The 6485-nt window shown below is 42.6% G+C and overlaps 1 non-coding gene across 1 annotated transcript; it reads right to left on the bottom strand.

Moving 5' to 3' along the window:
* Positions 1 to 5677: 5677 nt before the first annotated feature.
* Positions 5678 to 5796, bottom strand: LOC114694624. The gene has a single exon (XR_003734726.1). It is a non-coding gene; the product is annotated as a 5S ribosomal RNA (ribosomal RNA).
* Positions 5797 to 6485: the final 689 nt, after the last annotated feature.

Genomic DNA, 6485 nt, shown 5'->3' with positions numbered 1-6485 from the left:
ATAGTCGCTGACTTGGAGAACTTGTAAGCTGTTCGTGGATTCGCGGTGACAGTGCTAACTCCAGACACAAATTCCCACTGACAAAGACTGAAAATGTGCAGAGAATGTACTGAGACCTTATCTGTGGACTGTGTATGTTTGCACATGTGCAGATATGTATGTGAATGTACCTGAGAAAGAGGAAGAAAAGGGAGAGGAAGAAGGAAGAGGTTGTGTATGATGTGAAAAGGACTCGACAATGGCCGACATTAGACGGCCTGTAAGTGGGCTCTCCATAAGCATGGTTGCACTGGGGCGGAAGTTGGACTGGAATGATAACCCTTAACGGTTTTCCTAACACAGAGCCCAACTTGACCTCATATGACATTTCACTAAAACATAGTATACTGTATCAAAAGGCCAGTGTTCAACTTGGAAACCGAGAGCAATAGGTCAGGCAGATTTACGACTCAGAACAGCTGATAAGAGCTGCAGATTGTGTTGTAGAAAATCAGGTAAACCATTTTTGGCAGATGGAGATTATTTTAAAGATCTTTCTCCTCTCCGAAGTATGAATGACTTCTCTACCTTTACCTTATTCAATGTATTCAATGGTGCAAATTTCATAGAACTCCACTCTAACACAGATGTTTCTATTTGTGTTTGTGCCAACATGTGTGTTACAGAGGTGCTATCCTGTGGATCTGAAGTGCCCGAGGCCATGTGTCAAAGGCTTGGTCTCTAGCTTTTGGTGTTCCTGGGAGGTAGCACAGCCTTTAGGAGGTGTGGCCCAGTGGAAAGAAAAGATGTCATTGTAGGGAGGTGTCCTTGACAGGGAGAGTGACACACTGGCTCCTTCTCTAACGCGGCTTTCTGGCTGTTAGGAGGTAGCCACTCTGTTTGCCACCTTCTCCCTACCATGATGTTCTGTCTCACCACAGATCCCAAATGATTAGGTCAGATGACGGTAGATTGAGACCTCTGAAACCACGAGTCAGTATAAATGTTCAACTCCTTACAATTTCACCAGCTCAGGTGTTTCCACAGTGACTGAAAACCAACTGACAGAAGGCAATTTGTGGGATTAGGAGGGTGGAGAGCAACTGGCTATTTGCACACCTAAAGTGTGATGGCGGTGCCTGTGGAGCCCAGAGACCTTAGATCCCACTGGAGCTCTGGTCCAGGTGCTTGTCGGCTGCCTGATTTGGGTAGCAGTGCCCGCTCTAACTGCTGGGCCACCTCTCCAGACCCTACGCTTTATACATTAATGGGAATTTGTTTAGTAAGCATCCCAAAGGAACACAGGAAAAGCAATATCAATACCTATCAATTAATTTGTGAGGCCCGGGGAAAATGGAGCTCTCGTTGCAAACTTCACAGGAGATTTACAGTGGTGCCACAGAGAAAAACGATCAAGCATGAGCCCCTTCCAAGTATACAGAGCCCTGTGTGACTGTGGGGTCACACACCAGTGAAGCATGAGTGTACCCTGCTGAGTTCAACTGTGTCTGTAAGTTGAGAATGACACTTTTGACCTTCCTGATAGTGAACTTGAAGGGATGCTCTGTGATAGTGTCTATTAAGCTCACTAAACTGTTTCTCAAGTTTACTGAACACATTCTAAGTGCCTATTAGTGTTATTAAGATATAGTAGTAGTACACTGAATCAATACCATAAGCAATAAATTATTTGGATAACTTATTATACCAAAAAAATTTATTTTGTTTTGATGAGGACAAACAACTTGTTCTGTCACTTTATTATTTTTTCTTTCAAATGTATAGGTCTCTTTTAATTTCTTGTTGAAGAAACAAGAACATGATTGCAGAACACGTGTGTGTGTGTGTGTGTGTGTGTGTGTGTGTGTGTGTGTGATGAATCAGTCCTTGTGTAAAAATGTATGAAATTTAGAGAAATACTTGACTCACATGCTTAGTATCTCATCTTGAAGTATTTGCAACCACAAGAATGTCTCTTCTGATGCTTAGTAATTTCAGTGGATTATCTTGTTCATGTGCTGTCAAAGATGAGCAGAGTTTCAGATTCTAATGTGATTCTTGCATTACCTAAGCAACCAAAAAGAGTGTTTTATATCCAAGGCAAAAACCTGTGTATTTCCCTTTAATATTTAACAGCTGAAATGATTTCAGCTCATCTTTAAACCCCTAAGACAGTTTTAGGAAGGAACGATAAGGAACTCTCTTAAGCAAGAAAGGATGTTTAAAAAACTATGAGTTAATAAAAATCATAACCATTTTTTAAGAGAGAAAAAACTTCTTTGAGATATTTTCTGTACCTGGAAAACAGAATTATGCTGAAGTCATAGCTAAGTATCTTGGAGGTGATGTACCTGTTATATCTTCATTATTGTTAGTGAGTGTATGTTAAAGATAATCTAAAATTTTATTCTAACTAAATGAAGTGGTAGACATGGAAAAAACTGTATAAGATTACATTGTTTTGCATTACCTAGTTTCTCCACCTCAGTAAGATGTTTTTAAATCATCTCAAGTGAGACTGTCAAATTTCTCTATGATGGTATCACCCCTAAGTTACCATTATGCTTTCAAAATCAGTCTTTTTCCTTCTACTCAAAAGGGCAAGAGGATGACGACTTCCGGAAGGTTTTAGCACATCCTACTCAGTTTATGGAAGATCAGAGGAACTAGTAGACTCCTAATCATCCCCAGGCACTGATGTTGACACTGAGTAGATGGTCTCACTGACCCTGTGTCTGGACAGTCCCTCATCCTATAAATGACTGACCAAAGAAATCTTGGCCGAGTCAAAATCCCCTTTGTCTTCAACTATAAGGTATCCTATGTCTTCTGCCTCTCTCCAGTGTCTAGCTCAAGACTGTCCATTCATGCTCTCTAGAACCTGTCAGCTCAAGGCTGTCCATCCATGCTCTCTAGAACCTGCCAGTCAGCTTTCTATCCTTATAACAAATGCCAGACATGACCACCTTACAAGAAGAAAAGATTTAGTTTTGCTCACAGTTTTGGAAAGTTCAGTCCATGGTTGGTTTGCTCCTCCTACTTCAGCAGGATCATGTGGTGGAGTGTAGAGAGAAGATGAGCAAGGGCCAGAGTCCCACTCACCCTGGTCAGAGCATACCCCCAATCACTTGGAGACTTTTCACTAGGCCCCATTTCTTAAAGTTTCCAGTACCTCCCAAAACAATCGAAATGGGGACAAAGCTTTTAACACTTGTGTTTGTAGAGAAAATTCCATTTCAAACCATAGCAAACCTCAAGGTCTCCCTTTGAGTCCTTTGGACTTTTCCTCAAAGTTGCTTTCTTGGGTTCCATTCTGAAGGAGCTCCTGGACTGATGATAGTCAATATGGCCTTTTCTTCAATACAAACTATTTGTTAATTTCCTCAGACTATCCTTTCTTCTCTTCCAGGTTTCTTCCTGACTGGATGAGTGAAAGTCTACAGTCCTTGATTACCCACCAGTGAGGACATTTGCCAGTGTATGGTCTTGCCCTTTCATCAAAGATGGTGACAGTTGGCCAGTAGTGCCATTCAGGCCACAAATCAAATGTAGCTGACTCCTGGCAGTCAGATACAATATTGTTTTCTCTGCCCTCCTTACAAGCAAGTGGTCAGAGCTGTAATTACTCCTGATGGCAGGTGGCAGGTCTACATCACACCTTGACATTAGCTTTTAGCTATTTTTTTTATAGCTGCCAGTGTGCTCAGTCAAATACCTGTCTGTCATCCCAATCAGACAGGTCTTAATGTCTCTGCATTACAGAGGAGGACCTTGGTTGCCTTGCAGCCCGTTTATTATGGTCCCAGTGTAGCATTTTATCACACATTCCTTACACATAGTCTCCTCTCCACCACCACGGAAATCTTCCAAGTTGGCAGCTTTAGTGTCTACTGCCATTAATCTTCACTAGGCTGGGATCACAGGGCACGGGATGATTTATTGCAATTACCTGTTATAGTGCAGAGCTCAGGTGAGCTGGGCTCAGATGCATTTATTGGGCTCTCTTCCATTCTTCCTCAGCCAAGGAGTAAAAATGTGTCTGCTGTTTTTACGTAGATCTGCTTTCACTTAGCCCCTCCAATGTTAGTTAATTAAGGAGGAAGTGGAGAAATAAATTTAGATAGTATTAGGGTTATGCATTTACTTGGTGATGGCTGGCTGTTCAAAGCCAGAACTGACACTGACATGTGACAGTCCATTTAATTTCTTTGTTGTTTCTGCATTTTAAGAAACATCCGAAAAAAAGTCGAAATTGCTCTTACCTGACACTTTCCGCACCATCTGTTCCAGGTGATTAAAACCAATCTGCATATAGCCTTGTGTTTCATTTCCAATTTCTTGCTCCCTGGGATGGTAAGGGGCAGTGCATGAAGTGGGGATAATGTGCGCTTCAGTTCTGCACATGAGGGAGGAAGAAGGGGGGGCTGTGGGGGGATAAAAGGCGAGAAGAAAGCTCCGAGGTAAACTCTGAAGCAGAAATGAGTGTGCTCCTAAACAGGGCCATTGTTTCTCCGTGGCTCCTTGGATGGCAAGTTCCTGTCTGCTTGCTTTAAAAAGCCCCGGTACTCTCACATCCTTGGTCTGGTGGAAAGGTGATAATTTTCAGGAGAGATGAATGGAATTAAAAACCTTTTGTTTTTGGTGATTACATCTAGGACCTAATTCACACTTAAATTTGATACTATCTCTGGAAGACACCATTTGTTGTCAGTTATGAACAATAAATCATTTGTTTCCTCCTAGATGGGGGATAGTTGGGATGCATGAATTTGAAAGGATTCTTTATGAGTTCTTAGGACTCAAAGAAAAAGCAATATGGGGATTGTGGTCTCCAAAGGGGAGAACAGAGTTAGAGAGAGCTGCTCTGCCATGATTCTTTCAAGTGTATATAGAACCTTAGCTTCTGTTTCCATCTCTGCCCATGTTGCACATTCTCTAATTTTTCAGTAAGTCTGTTTATGGGCTTCAGAGAATGTGGACACTGGCCTTCAACATAACCTATGCCTAACACACCTTTATCTCAGCATTGGTGGGCATCTACTCCCCTTGCACTCTGGGATTTCACAGAGCAGTTGATAAGACTGTAAGGAGTCTGAAGTTTGCTGGAGGACCTAGATTTAGCAGACATTCCACCCTCTTGGGTTTTCCTGACGGCCAGATCAGCATTTTGACAGTACATCTTTCAGGAAATATCTGGGAAAGAAAGTGGTTTTAAAAATGTGTGGCTCAGAATGATTGATTGCCTGGCACACTTGCATCACTGAAATTAGTTTTATACAAAAACTTTTCTTTCGTATATTCTTGGGACATGATAGTGTGTGTCGGGGGGCACATTTCCATGGAGCTTACTAATTAGTTAGGAATCACTAAGTTCTGTGGGAAGGAAAAGGCAGCTACAGCAGGGGAAGTTTCTATATTAAGCTTGGGAGATGGAGGCTTTACAGAATTAAGTGATTTCCCCCAGATTGCTGAGCTAAATGGAAAGGTCAGTGTATGATACAATAGCAGGTTAGGCTGCATTGTGTGTGTGTGTGCACACACACGTGCGTGCGTGCGTGCGTGCGTGCGTGTGTGCGTGTGTGCGTGTGTGTGTGTGTGTGTGTGTGTGTGTGTATGGTGGGGGGTTCCTTCCCAGTTCTGGTACTGCATGCATATCACCACTCCAGGCCTTTTATTTTTTTTTTTATATTTTATTTTAAGTCTAAGGCACCCGGTATTCCCATGCGGTCTCCCATCCAAGTACTAACCAGGCCCGACCCTGCTTAGCTTCCAAGATCAGACGAGATCGGGCACGTTCAGGGTGGTATGGCCGTAGACACTCAGGCCTTTTAAAATGTGGGTTCCGGGGGAACTTCTGACCCCTATGATTACAAGGTAAGTACCTCCTGAGAGAATTATCACCCTAGCCCTAGGCTATTTAAAAAAAAAAAAAAAAACGAGTCCCTGTGACCCCTGACTCTTTGATGTACTCCTCTTCCTGGTTGACTAGACCCAGAGTCTAGCTTCCAATAAAAAGAATGTAAGGCAAGTGAGCAGGAGCCCATTGTATGTGAGAGACTTCTGTCACCTTCACCCCTGTTCTGCCGAGTTTAGAACTGCACTGGGTTCATGTGGGCAGTGTGTGACAATGGTCTCTGCCAGTAACCTAGAGGGAAGCAAAGCCAGGGACAAGATGATGACATCACAAGATGTCATCTGTGTGAACGTGGACACACAACAGCCTCATCTCATACACTGTAGCATTCTGAGAGACCCCAGAACCAGAGCATCTAATTAACCCATGCCTAGACAGGAGCCGTGTGGGCTGGAGATAGATATTGAGAAAATAAGCATTTGACCATTGTATTCTGAGGGTATTTTGTTGTGCAACTATAAGTGACTGATATTAAGATCAATCCACATGAGTCTATTTAATGGGTAATAGGCATTTATCAGGATATAAATTGAGAAAATATACTCACGAATACAGAATGGAGTAGACAGCTGAAGGCAACCTCTGATCTGAC

Source organism: Peromyscus leucopus, chromosome 2 (assembly GCF_004664715.2).
Source record: "Peromyscus leucopus breed LL Stock chromosome 2, UCI_PerLeu_2.1, whole genome shotgun sequence".
NCBI classification, from domain to species: Eukaryota; Metazoa; Chordata; class Mammalia; order Rodentia; family Cricetidae; genus Peromyscus; species Peromyscus leucopus.
Note: the sequence above shows the minus strand (reverse complement) of the source record. Positions and strands in the feature narration are given on the sequence as shown.